The following is a 13776-nucleotide window of genomic DNA, read 5'->3' as shown; positions in this document are numbered from 1 at the left end:
TATTTGTTCAGCATAACATTTTCAAAATTGGAAATTTTATATAAAATTTCAGATTAGCAACTTTTCTTGAAGACTGACCATGTCTGACAACACTGGACCCATGTTACTGCATAAGAACGGTCCACTTGAGCTGAATAGTAGCAGTACCCTTTAAACAGTACATCGGAAGTTTGCAATAGGCTCAGTTACCTTCTCTGCCTTATACCTAGCTGCTTCCTCATTTATGTTGTAGGCCAGGACCCTTAGGCATTTGAATTTGTGATACTTGATTTATATAGTATCGGTTTACTTATACAGATGACAAGAAGCAACGGCCCTGTGCCAAGAAATTATTATGACTCATAGAGTTATTTTATTTAAGAGCTTTCTGATGCCAGTGGAATAAAACTCTCACTGTATAGTAAGCATACTAAGTGGTAGGAAGAGTTCACTACTGTTGTGAAAGATGTCATTGTTCATCATTCTGGTTTTAGTGACTTTCTGGAAAAATTTTGTAGGATTTTTCAATCACCTGTCTTGACTTACCTCACCTCAGTGAATAAATTATATTCTCTATGATTTGCCAAATTAGAAATTTGACCAGCCACTCATCTTTTAAGTAACTTTAATGTCTGACCATAGAATAAAAGGAACTTTAGTGTGATCTTAAACCAACGACTTCCTCAGTGAAGTTTATAGCACTATCATTGATGTGTCTCTGTAGTAAAGCCTGTGTATCTACTGGCATATTAAAAACGTGTATAATGACTTCCTTGGGTTGCTGCTAAATGAAGAAATAATTTTAAGCATATTTAAACTTACTCAATGTAATTTAATGAAATCTAGTAGAGATTTTATTTTGAATTTTTTGTCATGTATGATTAATTAAAAATGATTTCTTTCCTCATTATTCCATTAGGATAATTTATTACTATTTGAATTTCCCATTATTTTAAAATGGAAAGATCACAGAAGTCTCTAAATATAATAAAGTATCTAGCCTTTGAATCCTTAATTCTAATCTTTAACAAAAAAACAAGTATCCTTCATTATATATCACTGCTTGGAAGTTTATTTAGAAAATGTTCTATATACATTACTAATTTTTTCTGAAATCAGACAAGAAAATAAAATATTTCCATGATTACAAGTAGTTCTTACTTCACAAAGATTCAACAAAGATTTCCAAGTTTAATATTGAATTTATAGAACTAAAGGAACTCTAAATTCATTTTGAACAATATCAGTGTACCAAAAAACATGTGGTCTTATATATTATGATTTGGCTGTCATGCTGTTTATGTGTATGATGAGGGCAAAGATTTTGGAACCAAACTAATCTGGATTTAATATTCTGGCTATACCACATACTGAGAGTTTTATCCTTTACTAGCAATTTAACTTATCTTACCTTTGTTATCTCCTCTAATTCTATTTAAAAAGTAAATAATTACTTTTATGTTAGAAGATTTTAGTCAAGATAAATTAAGATTATACATGTTAAATGACAACTTCATTGTCTAAAACATACCAAATGTTTAATTGATTATTAATTCTATTTTTCACTTACAGCTGTTAAAGTACATAAGTGTACCCTTATCCACGGTTTCACTTTCCACAATTTGTTACCTGCAGTCAACCACAGTATAAAAATACTAAATTAAATTTTCAAGAAATAAACAATTTATAATTTTTAAATTGTGTGCCATTCTGAGTAGAGGGATACAAATCTTGTACCATCCCGCTCTGTCCTACTTAGGACATTAATCATCCCTTTGTTCATTATATTCATGCTGTAGATGCTACCCTCCTCTCAGTCACTGAGTAGCTCTCTATGTTATCAGTCCAAAAAAGAAAACAGCATATATAGGGCTCAGTACTATTCAGCGTTTCAGGCATCCACTGAGGGTCTTGGAACATATTCTCCCCACAGATAAGGGGGGGACTACCATATCAAACATTATCATTTTAGGATAAAAAAATGAGCCAAATAATATCAATTAAATTATTAAAATATGCATAGCCACATAAAAAATTGATTTTTTTAATTTGAAGATTTCTCTATGGCAAAAGATAATAAAATTTCTATACTATAGCAAACGCACTCAGACCATTGCACTTTCCTGCAGCCAATTCTTGCAAATATCACAGAAATAAAAGAGAAGTAGGCAGATCTGAAGGATTAAAACAAAGACTGTGAGGAAACCCTGGGAGAGTGTAGGTGAGAGCCACTGAGGAGAGCAGTTAGGTAAAGGCAAGCCTGGTGCCACAGTCCCACAACAGGTTTGGGGACCATCCGGTTACTCTAGGAATATCAGCGCCTGCCTCTGCACCACTGCAGGGATTGGCCTGATAACGTGACTAGTGCTAGTTGGGGAATGACAAACAAACTGCAATAGGTACAGGTTGACCTGCTGGTCCTTAAGCATTTCAATCTCCTTACTAACACTTTTTGAACATTAAGTGCTCAGTCTAGAGCATCCTGGATCTGACATACAGAAAATCGCTGGATGACAGCATTACCTAGTGAGGGGAAAGTGAATGAAGGGAAAAGAAAGTCAATTGCAGGAGCTGTGAGCTCTCTGCCTTGGAGGCATGTGCTTCACCATCTTTGAAAATAAGGGGAAAGGAAAGTGAGCTCACTTTTATAAACAGCAAGATATATTAGGAATGAGAGAGAGAGAGATCCAACCAAACTGTTGTAGAAGATACAGACCAGGAATGTTAAAATAGAATAATTATCCTCAAAGAGGTAAGAGGGCTCTGTTATCAGAAACATGACAGAAAAGGTCATATACTGAAAGTTAATTCCACCACCACAAAACATACCAATATGCTAAATAACATATTTTAAAAATCCCTTCCCTCCCTTACCCTCTACGATTCAGTTTCCAAGAAAGTAAAACAAATAAATAAATAAAAATAAAAACATTAGAAGCAACATCAAAATATATGCAGGAATACAAAGATAAGCTAGTTCTAAAGCAGACAGCTGCCGTGAGGAAGACTATTTTTAAATTTTGTTTTTTATTTCAGCATATTTCAGGAGTACAAATGTTTAGGTTATGTGTATTGCCCTTGCCCCACCTGAGTCAGAGCTTCAAGTGTGTCCATCCCAAGACGGTGGGCACAGCACCCATTAGGTGTGTATATACCCATCCCCCCTTCCCCTTGCCATCTGCCCAACACCCGTTGAATGTTATTACTATATGTGCACTTAAGTGTTGATCAGTTAAAACCAATTTGTAGGTAAGTACATGTGGTGCTTGTTTTTCCATTCTTGGGATACTTAGTAGAATGGGTTCCAGCTCCATCCAGTATAATACAAGAGGTGCTAGATCACCCTTGTTTTTTGTGGCTGAGTAGAACTCCATGATATACATATACCACATTTTATCAATCCAGTCATGTATTTATGGGCACTTGGGTTGTTTTTGCAGTTGTGAATTGTGCTGCTGTAAACATTCAAGTGCAGACGTCTTTTTTACAGAATTTCTTTTTTTTCTTTGGGAAGATGCCCAGTAATGGGATTGCTGGATCGAATGGTAGTTGGTACTTCTACTTGTAGCTCTTTCACATTATCTCCATATTGCTTTCCACAGAGGTTGCACTAGTTTGCAGTCCCACCAGCAGTGTAGGAGTGTTCTTATCTCTCTGCATCCATGCCAGCATTTATTGTTTTGGGACTTTTTGGTAAAGGCCATTCTCACTGGAGATAAGTGATATCTCATTGCAGTTTTGATTTGCATTACCCTGATGATTAAAGATGTTGAGCATTTTCTCATATGTTTGTTAGCCATTAGTCTATCTTCTTTTGATAAGCTTCTGTTTATGTCCTTTGCCCACTTTTTGATAGGGTTATTTGATTTTTTTCTTGTGGATTTTCCTGAGTTCAATATAGATTATAGCTATCAGCCCTGTATCAGACTTCTTATTTCTGGCACATTTGCCCTTAGGTTTAAAGGCAGTTGGGAATAGTAGGGACGGGAGATAAAGGCTTGGACCCAAGCAAGATGGGGAGTTTTGACAGCCCCATGTAAAGCCAGGATCTCATTACTAAAGTTAAACACTATCATCCATGAAGAGGGACCATGGACTCTTGTTACTACTTTGGCTTTAGACAGAAAAAAAAAGATTTTTCTGAGAAATCATAAATACATATCAATCCTTATAACAACAGCAACAACAAAACCCAACAGTTTAGTTGAAACTGGTCCTAGACTATTATCGTTACCTGGCAAAGGCAGAAGCAAATTTTCTTTTGAGCAAAACACACCAATTAAATTGAAAAAGAAACACTTGTAGATTGCAATTGGAAAACGATTTCATTCACATATAACCAACCCCATCCTATTCATACTCTGTGTGGCTATTTCCGCTTATTCCTTACTGATCCCTACAAAACCTCTTGAATTATTTTTCTTATTCTTTGATAATAATTTAAAATATACTATTATTTTTAGAAACAGAAATAGTGTCAATTAAGAATTCTGTCTAGTCTAAGATAACACAAAAAATAAAGCAAAAGAAAATAAAACTTAAAATCTTAGAAATGTAGAAATTCAAAAAGAAATATATTAGGGGTTTTTTTCTCACTGCCCTATCTCTTTCCACTGTGTCCCACTCATCCCAAATTTGCTAGTGAGGAGAATTTGGTGGAAAAGGTAGTCCCGGTTGATGTCTTCTCTATATCATTGTCCAGCATTTTTATTTTTCTTCCCATTTATTACATTATGTGAACTCCTTCAGGGTTAGAGTGAAAGGCAAGAAGAGAAGAGAGTGTGCAGTAAAGTTTTCTCTGGACTTCCACTGATCTAGCATTGATTCCTTCTAGCCATCAGCAATGTTTAAAATGATTTTTTTTTTCTTTTATGGGCACATTCTCATGTACTTGAAACCTTATCTTTTTACTTTTGAATCTCTCACCATCAGTTTCCTTGACACCACCAAATTTATCACCCTGGAGAGTTGTTCAAAAGTTTTGTCTCTTCTCCTGACCTTCTGAAAGTACTTTCACAGCTGCTTGCCTCCGAAATCATCTTTTCTCTCCTGATGGTTTCCTTAGGCATGATTTGAGACATTCCCACATGGGCTCCCAAGTAACCTACATCTTCTCAGCAGGAATCATGCATTTCAGACCATAGACTGGTCTGAAATGAGTAAAGGTACTTCTTAAATTTAGACATATTTTGATGTATGCACTTAGCAGGGAATTCTATTTTCACCATTTCACCCTTTCACCATTTCATTTTTCAAGTGTGAACTGAAGGCTGTGGACTATATGTAGAACTCACAGAAAAGAACTTTAAAGCTACTATTATAAAAGGGCCTAATATATATTATATAGTCTTAATGAGATATAGATTCACCACAGAGAAATGAAAACTTATAAAAATAACACCAAATGAAAATTCTATAATTTAAGAGAACAATAATTGGAAACTTCTCTGCAAGGACTTAATAGCAGAGTAGAAATGACGAAAAAAGGAGTCAGTGAACTTACAATGGAGCCATGGAAACTACACAATTTGACAAGAGAGAGAAAAATGTCCTTAAAAAATATGCTGAACAATATTTAACAAAACATGTAGAAGAAAACTGCACATTATGATCAAACTGTTGAAAACTAAAATCAAGGAAAACTTATGTAAACAGCAGAGAAAAATGACACAGGAGAGCAGGTGCTTTCATTCCTTTCTGTAGATCAAAGTTTCCATTGGGAACAATTTCTATTCAGCCTCACAAATTTCTTTGATATTGCTTATAATATTAGGTGAGCTATTAACCAATTTTTTCAGCTTTGGGTTCCCTGAAATTATATTTGATTCAACATCATTTTTTGAAGGCTATTTTCACTGGATATTGAATTCTAAGTTGACAGTTCCCCCTTTCCTCCTTTTAGTCCTTTAAAGGTATCAATCCATTGTTTTTTGATATCCATTATTTCTGGTTATAAAATATATCTAAATTTATGTTAATGCAATCACCTAAAATAGTATTAAAAAATAAGAACATATTTAGAGGACTCACAACACCTGATTTCAAGACTTCTTATAAAATCCCACTTATCAAGACAATGTGTAAATGACAAAAAGAAACATAGATCAATAGAATAGAAATAGAATCTCATATACAGTGTACTTTCAACAAATTTTCTAAAATAGTTGAATATCAGAAGCAGAAAAAAATTAAAGAATTTTGATGTTTTTGACATAGGTAAAAATTTTCTTCCATATAATACAGAAAGCACCAATCATAAGTGAAAAAATAATAAATTTGACTTTATGGAAATTAAAAAGTGCTCCTTGGAAGACAGCATTAAGAAAATTAAAAGACAAGTCATACACTGGAAAAAAATATTCACAATAAGTATATCAGAAAAAGGGCTTATATCCAGAACATATTCATTACTTTTACGACTCAATAGTATGTACAACAACCCAATAAAAATAAGCAACATAATGAATAGACACTTCACAAAATATGACACACAAATAACCAATTAACTCATTACTATTTATCAGAAAAATGCAAATTAAAGCCACAATAACCTATCATTTTACATCTTTAGAATAGTTCAAATTATAATGACTGTCAACTTTATTGTTATGTTGATTAAATTGGATTAGATATTTTAAAAATATGCACCATAAGATTCCATTTATATGTAGAACTATTAAAAAGAACAGGAAATTTTAGTCTATAATGAAAAAAAACAGTTCCATAGATACCTGGAAAAGAAGGTGATCCCAGGATTAATAGCAGTCTACCTAGGAGAATAGTCTGGAATAATTCAAATGTTTTTAAATATGTCACAAAAAGTGGTAATAACATGAGTGTACACATCAACATTCCTCCAGCTGTGTTATTAAAAGTTTTTGTATATTATTGTATGCGTATTATCCATAACTAAAATAATATATATATTTCTGTATATCTAGATGTTCATATTGAATATCCAATAAGTTCAAAAGTGATAAAAAACAAAGTAAATGTAGAAAAAGTAAGATAAATAGTAAGAATAAACTCATATATTAGAAATAAATAAAAATGTGTCAGTTAAAATAAATAGATATGAAAACAACCCTTTCATTTATCAGGTAAATGTTATCTGAGAGATTTTTTTTAAAGTCTCACAATATGCAGAGAAGAAACTGAAAGATTGAAAATAAATGGTGTCAAAAATATATATACAAGGCAGATACTAAACAAATGCTAGGGATTAGGGCTATTTTCTAATGATAAATTTCAATTCATTGAGGATATGTAACAATTCAGAAATTATATATGTCTAATAATATAGTTTCAAATATTACACAGGAAAATCAATAAAATGATTACAACTATTAAATATAGACAAAATTAACAAAATACAGAATTTAAAATATTCTTCTAGTAATAATAGATTAGATAGTTAAAATTATCCTTAAAGATAGAGAAGACTTGAACAACACAATATCACCCCTGAAATATTGAACATCTGTAAATCCCTCCACCTAACAGTTGTAAGAATAGTCATACTTTCAAAGCTCATAGGCAATGTTTATGGTAATTTACCATACTGTAAACCATAAAACTATTAAGACATCAAAAAAAATTGCTATTATACAGATGATATTCTGTCATCACATATTTAATCTAGATATAATTAATTTAATTTTCCTTTAATTATTTTAAATAATCAAATAATTTAAGTAGATGTAAAATATATTAATTAAATATAAAAAATGTAAATAAAAATGTTTGTCATTTTAAAAATTAAAAATAATGTCTATAAAATTTAATCATCAGATGATTTAAAAAAAAAATTGAAAAAGTCAAGTTTAACAAATATCCCGTGATTTATCTATGAGTAAAATTGCAAGAAAACTAAAGGAAGTGAAGAGATATATCTATGTTCATGGGGTTTATGATGAATATTAATTTCTGTTAATTGAATTATAATTCAATAGTTTCAATATAATTCTAATTGGAATTCCAAAAAGAATTTTTAATGGCTCAATGCACTAATTCTAAAGTAATTATGGAAGTAATAAAGGCCAAGAAAAGGTCAAAACATTTTGAAGCTAAACATAAGATGAGATGGCCCTAACAAATATAAAAATTATAATAAGGCTAAATTAGTAAAGATAGGATGGTAATGGTATGGGATTATCAACAGCAAATGTTATATAATGAATATTACAAGGATGGTATTGGCAAGGGATAGCAAATAGAAAAACTGAAAGAAGTGAAGTGTCACAAGAATTGAAAAACAAATACCACCTACACTCACCATTAAATTGGTACTAATTGAACCAAAATTTAAGTGCACATATGGAAGCAACATTTCCTGGTTGTTGGGCAAGTTGGAGGGGGGAGGAGGGGATAGGTAAACTCACACCTAAGTGGTGAGGTGTGTGCTGTCTGGGGGATGGGTACTCTTGTAGCTTTGACTATGGCTTGAGTCCGGTGGTACAAGCAAAGGCAATTTATGTAACCAAAGCATTTGTACCCTTGTGATAGTCTGAAATAATAATATAATAATAAAGACTAAATAAAAAAGAAAAGAAAAGAAAGTAACACACAGTGAGAAAAATGCTAATAAAAAGAGAAAAACTAAAAGAATGAAATTGAATACAAATTTATTGGCAAATGTATGCAAACATATGAAGACTGGATATATGGCAGCAGTGGAGTGAGATTTTATTCAATGGTACTGGGGCAATTTCTTACTCGCATAGAATGATGAAATAGAATTTCTCTTATATACATATTTCATGTGAAATAAACACTACTTTGGTAGAAGTAATACTATAAAATTTTTAAAAGAAATAGAAACAGGTTTTATTTTGGTGTAAAGAAATATTTCTAGAATAAAAAATAGGACTTCTATAGGTATATGCAAAAACATTAATAAAACTGATCATACTGAAATATTTTTTTCACAAATACAAATTTACAAAGTTAAAAGATAAGTAACTTAATGGAAGATGAAACTTGCCACATGTAATCAAAAATAGGTTCTGATATACAGCCTGTAAAACTTTAAAAAATTAGTTTTAAAAAGGTAAAAATAATTTAATAAAATGTGAAGAGTCATTGCCTGGAAGCAATAGTATAAGACAGCAACACAAATAAAAACAAATGGTTAATCTTTTTAGAAATCATAGAAAAGCAAACTTAAACCACACTGAGAAACCAGTTCAACCATTTAATTGGTATAAATTAAAAATTCAGAAAATAGTCTATGTATTTATTATACCAATTTGTATTCTTTTACATCATTTTGTAAGAGAAATTTGGAATTATTTACACATGCTAAACATGTGCTTTCCCTAAAAGCCAGCTATTCTCATTCTAAAGATATATTCCTTTGATCAAATATTTATATACTTCCATAGGGAGATTAAAAAAATGTTGATAGCAACAATATTTCTAAGAGCAAAAAGTAGGAATAATTCAACTTCAAAACAACAGGAGATGGATTTTTAAAAATGTAGTATGTTCAACACTGGGCCACAGTGACCCAGAGAAATTAATGAACTACTATGACATGTTTCAATGTTTGAATTTTACTAACACAATATTGAGAAAATAAAACAAATCAGAGAATTATTATTTAGCATGACATTATTTGATTCAAAACTTATGGAATTTAACAACTTAAATATTGGCATATATAATATGCCATAAAACTGCTTTTAAAAAGCTAGGGAATGAGAAATATAAAATATAGTATATTAGTCCTATATTCAGAAATGTTGAAGTGAGGATGAGATTTGATTTGCCACCTCCCTGTCCGGTGAACATAAACAAATTTGATCGTTTCTCAATTTGCAAGTGTAGAGAAATACACACTGTCCTACAATTTTGGCAAGGGTGTATATTTTCTTAAGAATTTCAATATATTTAGGGGGTACAAGTGAAGTTTTGTTACATGGATATATTTTATAGCTGTGAGATCTGGGCTTTTAGTGTACCCATCACTGAATTTGTGTATATTGTACCCAAGAGGTCATTTTTCGTTCCTCACTCCCTCCTCATACTCCCACCTTGGATATCTTCAATGTCTGGTATTCTACTCTATATGGCCCTGCGTACCCATAGTTTAGCTCCCACTTATAAGCAAGAACATGCAGTATTTGGTTTTCTGTTCCTGAGTTACTTCATTTAATAATCTCTTGTTGCACCCAAGTTGCTGCAGAAGACATGATTTCATTCTGTTTTATGGTTGAGTAGTATTCCATGGTGTACACACACACACACACACACACACACACACCACATTTTCTTTATCCACTCACCTATTGATGAGCACTTTGGTTAATTCCATATCTTGCTATTGTAAATTGAAATGTAATATACATATGAGTGCAGGTATCTTTTGATGTAATGACTTCTTTTCCTTGAGATAGATATCCAGTAGGGGAATTGCTGGATCAAATGGTAGATCTACTTTTAGTTCTTTGAGAAATCTCCATACTTTTTTCCAGAGAGGTTGTACAAATTTACATTTCCACCAACAGTATCGTAGTGTACCCTTTTCACTGCATCTGCACCAACATCTATTTTAACTTTTTAATAATTGCCATTTTGACCAGGCTAAGGTGGTATCTCACTGTAGCTTTAATTTGCATTTCTCTGATCATTAGTGATGCTGAGAATTTTTTCTTATGTTTGTTGGCCATTTGTATATCTTCTTTCAAAGTGTGTAAATTTTCAAAACATTTTTGCAATATCTATCATAATTGAAAAAGCATTAATACAACAATTGTACTGTTAATCCTTTGCACCCGCTTGCTTTTTTCTCATCATCCACTTGACATTATCCACACTCAACATCCGAGTGCAAAGGTTTAAAAATATATCCTATAGTTACAGTCACCCAAAAGTATAAAAATATACATCAAGATATTTATTATGATATTTAATATACTATAAAACTGGAAACATTTTCAAAGTCAATTATTAGGATGTAACTTAAATTATGCTGGATGTATAGAATGAAATACTATGTATCATCAAAAAGAATTAGGTAGACCTATTTGTGCCCATTTCAAGAGGTGACCAAAGCTATATTATTAATTTTCAATAATACAAATATAATACATATATATAAAATATTACTCCAATGCTATTGGCATTTTTATATTAATAAGCCTAGTGCTACTCTTCCTTGTTATTTTTAAAGACTTTTTATTTCTTTAACATATTAATAGGGATGAATACATATGCTAAATTTGATATTTTGAAGGATAAAAATCTATGTATTATTTTAACATTTCTTTATGCAACATACTTAAAAGGAATTAAATATGTTTTAGGATATTTAATTCCATATTTAACAGGAATTAAATATATTTTATATATTCTTCTTATATTAAAGGAATTCTTGGGAAAACATAATTGGCAACAAACTCCAACTTATACATAGAATCTATCTCTTACAGTGAGCTTTTAATGAAAAACAAATAGAAGCAACTTATTCACCAGTAGGAATTTACTAGTTATTCATGGCACACATATGCAATGGAATATTATGCATTTAAAAATATTAAAGTAGATGTTATATTCACTATATATAAATCAATGAAAAGGTACGTAATACAACAGGCATCATATGACTTTTGTAAGAAGAAAATGCACAAACAACTTTGAAAGGATTTTAAAAAAACCACTGCAGAAATTTCCACTGTAAGGGATCACAAGAAATTTTATAGAACTCTTTACAATGAATTTCATTGTTTTTTACAATGAATTTCTATTACTTTTAAAGCTGTTTCTATTTTAAAAATTTATTCACAACCACCTATGAAAAATAATATTTAAAATATTTAAAATTTATCAAATTTTAAATAAATATTGTTTTACATACAGAATATGAAAATGGAACTATAAAAAATACATGTGTCATTCATTAAAAATATTAATTGTTTACTATAAGTTTGGCCCCCATGTTGGCACTGGGAATTTAATAAGCAGTGCAAAATAGGATGAAAACAGAGGTTATGGTGAAAGGAAAGACAAGATGGTCTTTAATTACCACTTGGCCCTAGGGATTTGATCTGACTTTTATCATCACTTTTGTTTGCCATGTCTTATATTAATGAATCTTTCAGTACTCTCAGTATCAATTTAACCCACACTATCTTGAAAAACAAACATTTAACTAAGGAGAAGCTTCGAGTAAATGTCGAAGTGGCCATTTTTATAAGAACCATGTGAGGTACAAGGTACATTCAGATTCACCTTTGGGCTCAGTACAAAGGATAACATAGCACCAGAGAGAGGAGCATTTCCTTTACAATGTTACAAAAGCAGATTTGGCAATGTAAGTCACCAGGACAGCGATAGACAGAGGATTCCTTTGCCTCGTAGACAAGAGGAGGGAACAACAATTATACTGCTACATTTGTGCTAAATTAAACTTTTAAAAATACCCTGTATATAAGCTCACCAAAGAGGCAAGTCACCTTCAAACAATTTATTGAGATAAGCAAGACATCCAAGAGGGAGGCTGGATTTCTGGAAGACCAGGACAGAGGCTGCATGCTGGTTTCTGAACACCAATGAAACACACTTTTGTGTCTCATGAAAAAATCTTAAAAGACAGTTTTCAGGAATTAAAACTCTAGCATGAGCAAATGTGAATCAAAGCCAGGAAATACACTTGAGACTCATCATTTGTTGCCATAAGGTGATGAAGCTAAGGGCATTTGGATCACATGAAGGAGAAGGCAAAAGGAATTATTCTAGAGAAAGTTTTCAGAAAAGAAAAATCCTGAATTTTAGAGGGAGGATCCCAAAATTTGACACATCTGCCTTAAGCAACTATAATTATGAAAAAATTGAGTATGCCTTTATTATCTTACTTCATTTTTACTTTTTACTTTTACTTATTATCTTACCTCATTTTACTTTTTACTAATGAGGATTGGGGTTCTAAAACTGTTTTTTGTTTCCTCGGGTGTTTTTAAGTTATATATAAGGGAAAAGAAAACATATTGTTGGTGTTTAAAATGTCCTTTTCCTAAACAACACTTAGTGTTGATGAATATTAGGCTTTCTCAACCAGAAAGCATGAGTCAATTGCTTACTGTTGGAATGTGAATCAACACTTTGATATGCTGTGTGATGACATGATAAATTCTCATATTATGTACATCTAAATTACATATTAGTTTACAAATGTGTTTCATAATTATACTACTTTTAGGCTTTGATGTGACACAAAACTTGTCCTGTGCATAGTACCTATCAGAGACACAGATATTATCTCAATCCTATAAGATTTTGCTGTTCAGTACAGTAATCATTAGTCACATGAGGCTATTGAGCACTTAAAATGTGGCTAGTCTGAATTTAACACATTGACTGCCACATACATACAAAAAAACCCCAGAAGCTTTTCCTTGGGGCCACAGGATTTTATCACAAAAATAGAATAAAAAGTCCAAGTGTAATTTAAATAAATAGGAAAATGAAATTTGACTTATATTCATTTAAGCAATGTTTTTAGAATTAAATTGTCAATATTAATTGTAACAAGAAGATCATCAACAAGTACAATTTTATATATGCTTCACACATCCCCAGGGTCAAAACTAGAGTGAGTTAAATACAATTCTCATGGCAGCCAATGTGTTAAATGTACTGTGAGTATAACATTGACACCAGAATTTGAAAACATGGTATCAAAAAAACAAAAAAGGTAAAATATATCATTAATGATATTTTTTATAATAAACACGTTGAAATTATAACATGTTGGATAAATTGTACTAAATGAAATACATTTTTACATTAATTTCACTT

The sequence above is a fragment of the Microcebus murinus genome, chromosome 1 (genome assembly GCF_040939455.1).
Source record: "Microcebus murinus isolate Inina chromosome 1, M.murinus_Inina_mat1.0, whole genome shotgun sequence".
NCBI lineage: Eukaryota > Metazoa > Chordata > Mammalia > Primates > Cheirogaleidae > Microcebus > Microcebus murinus.
The sequence above is the reverse complement of the archived record's forward strand: the minus strand, read 5'-3'. Positions refer to the sequence as shown.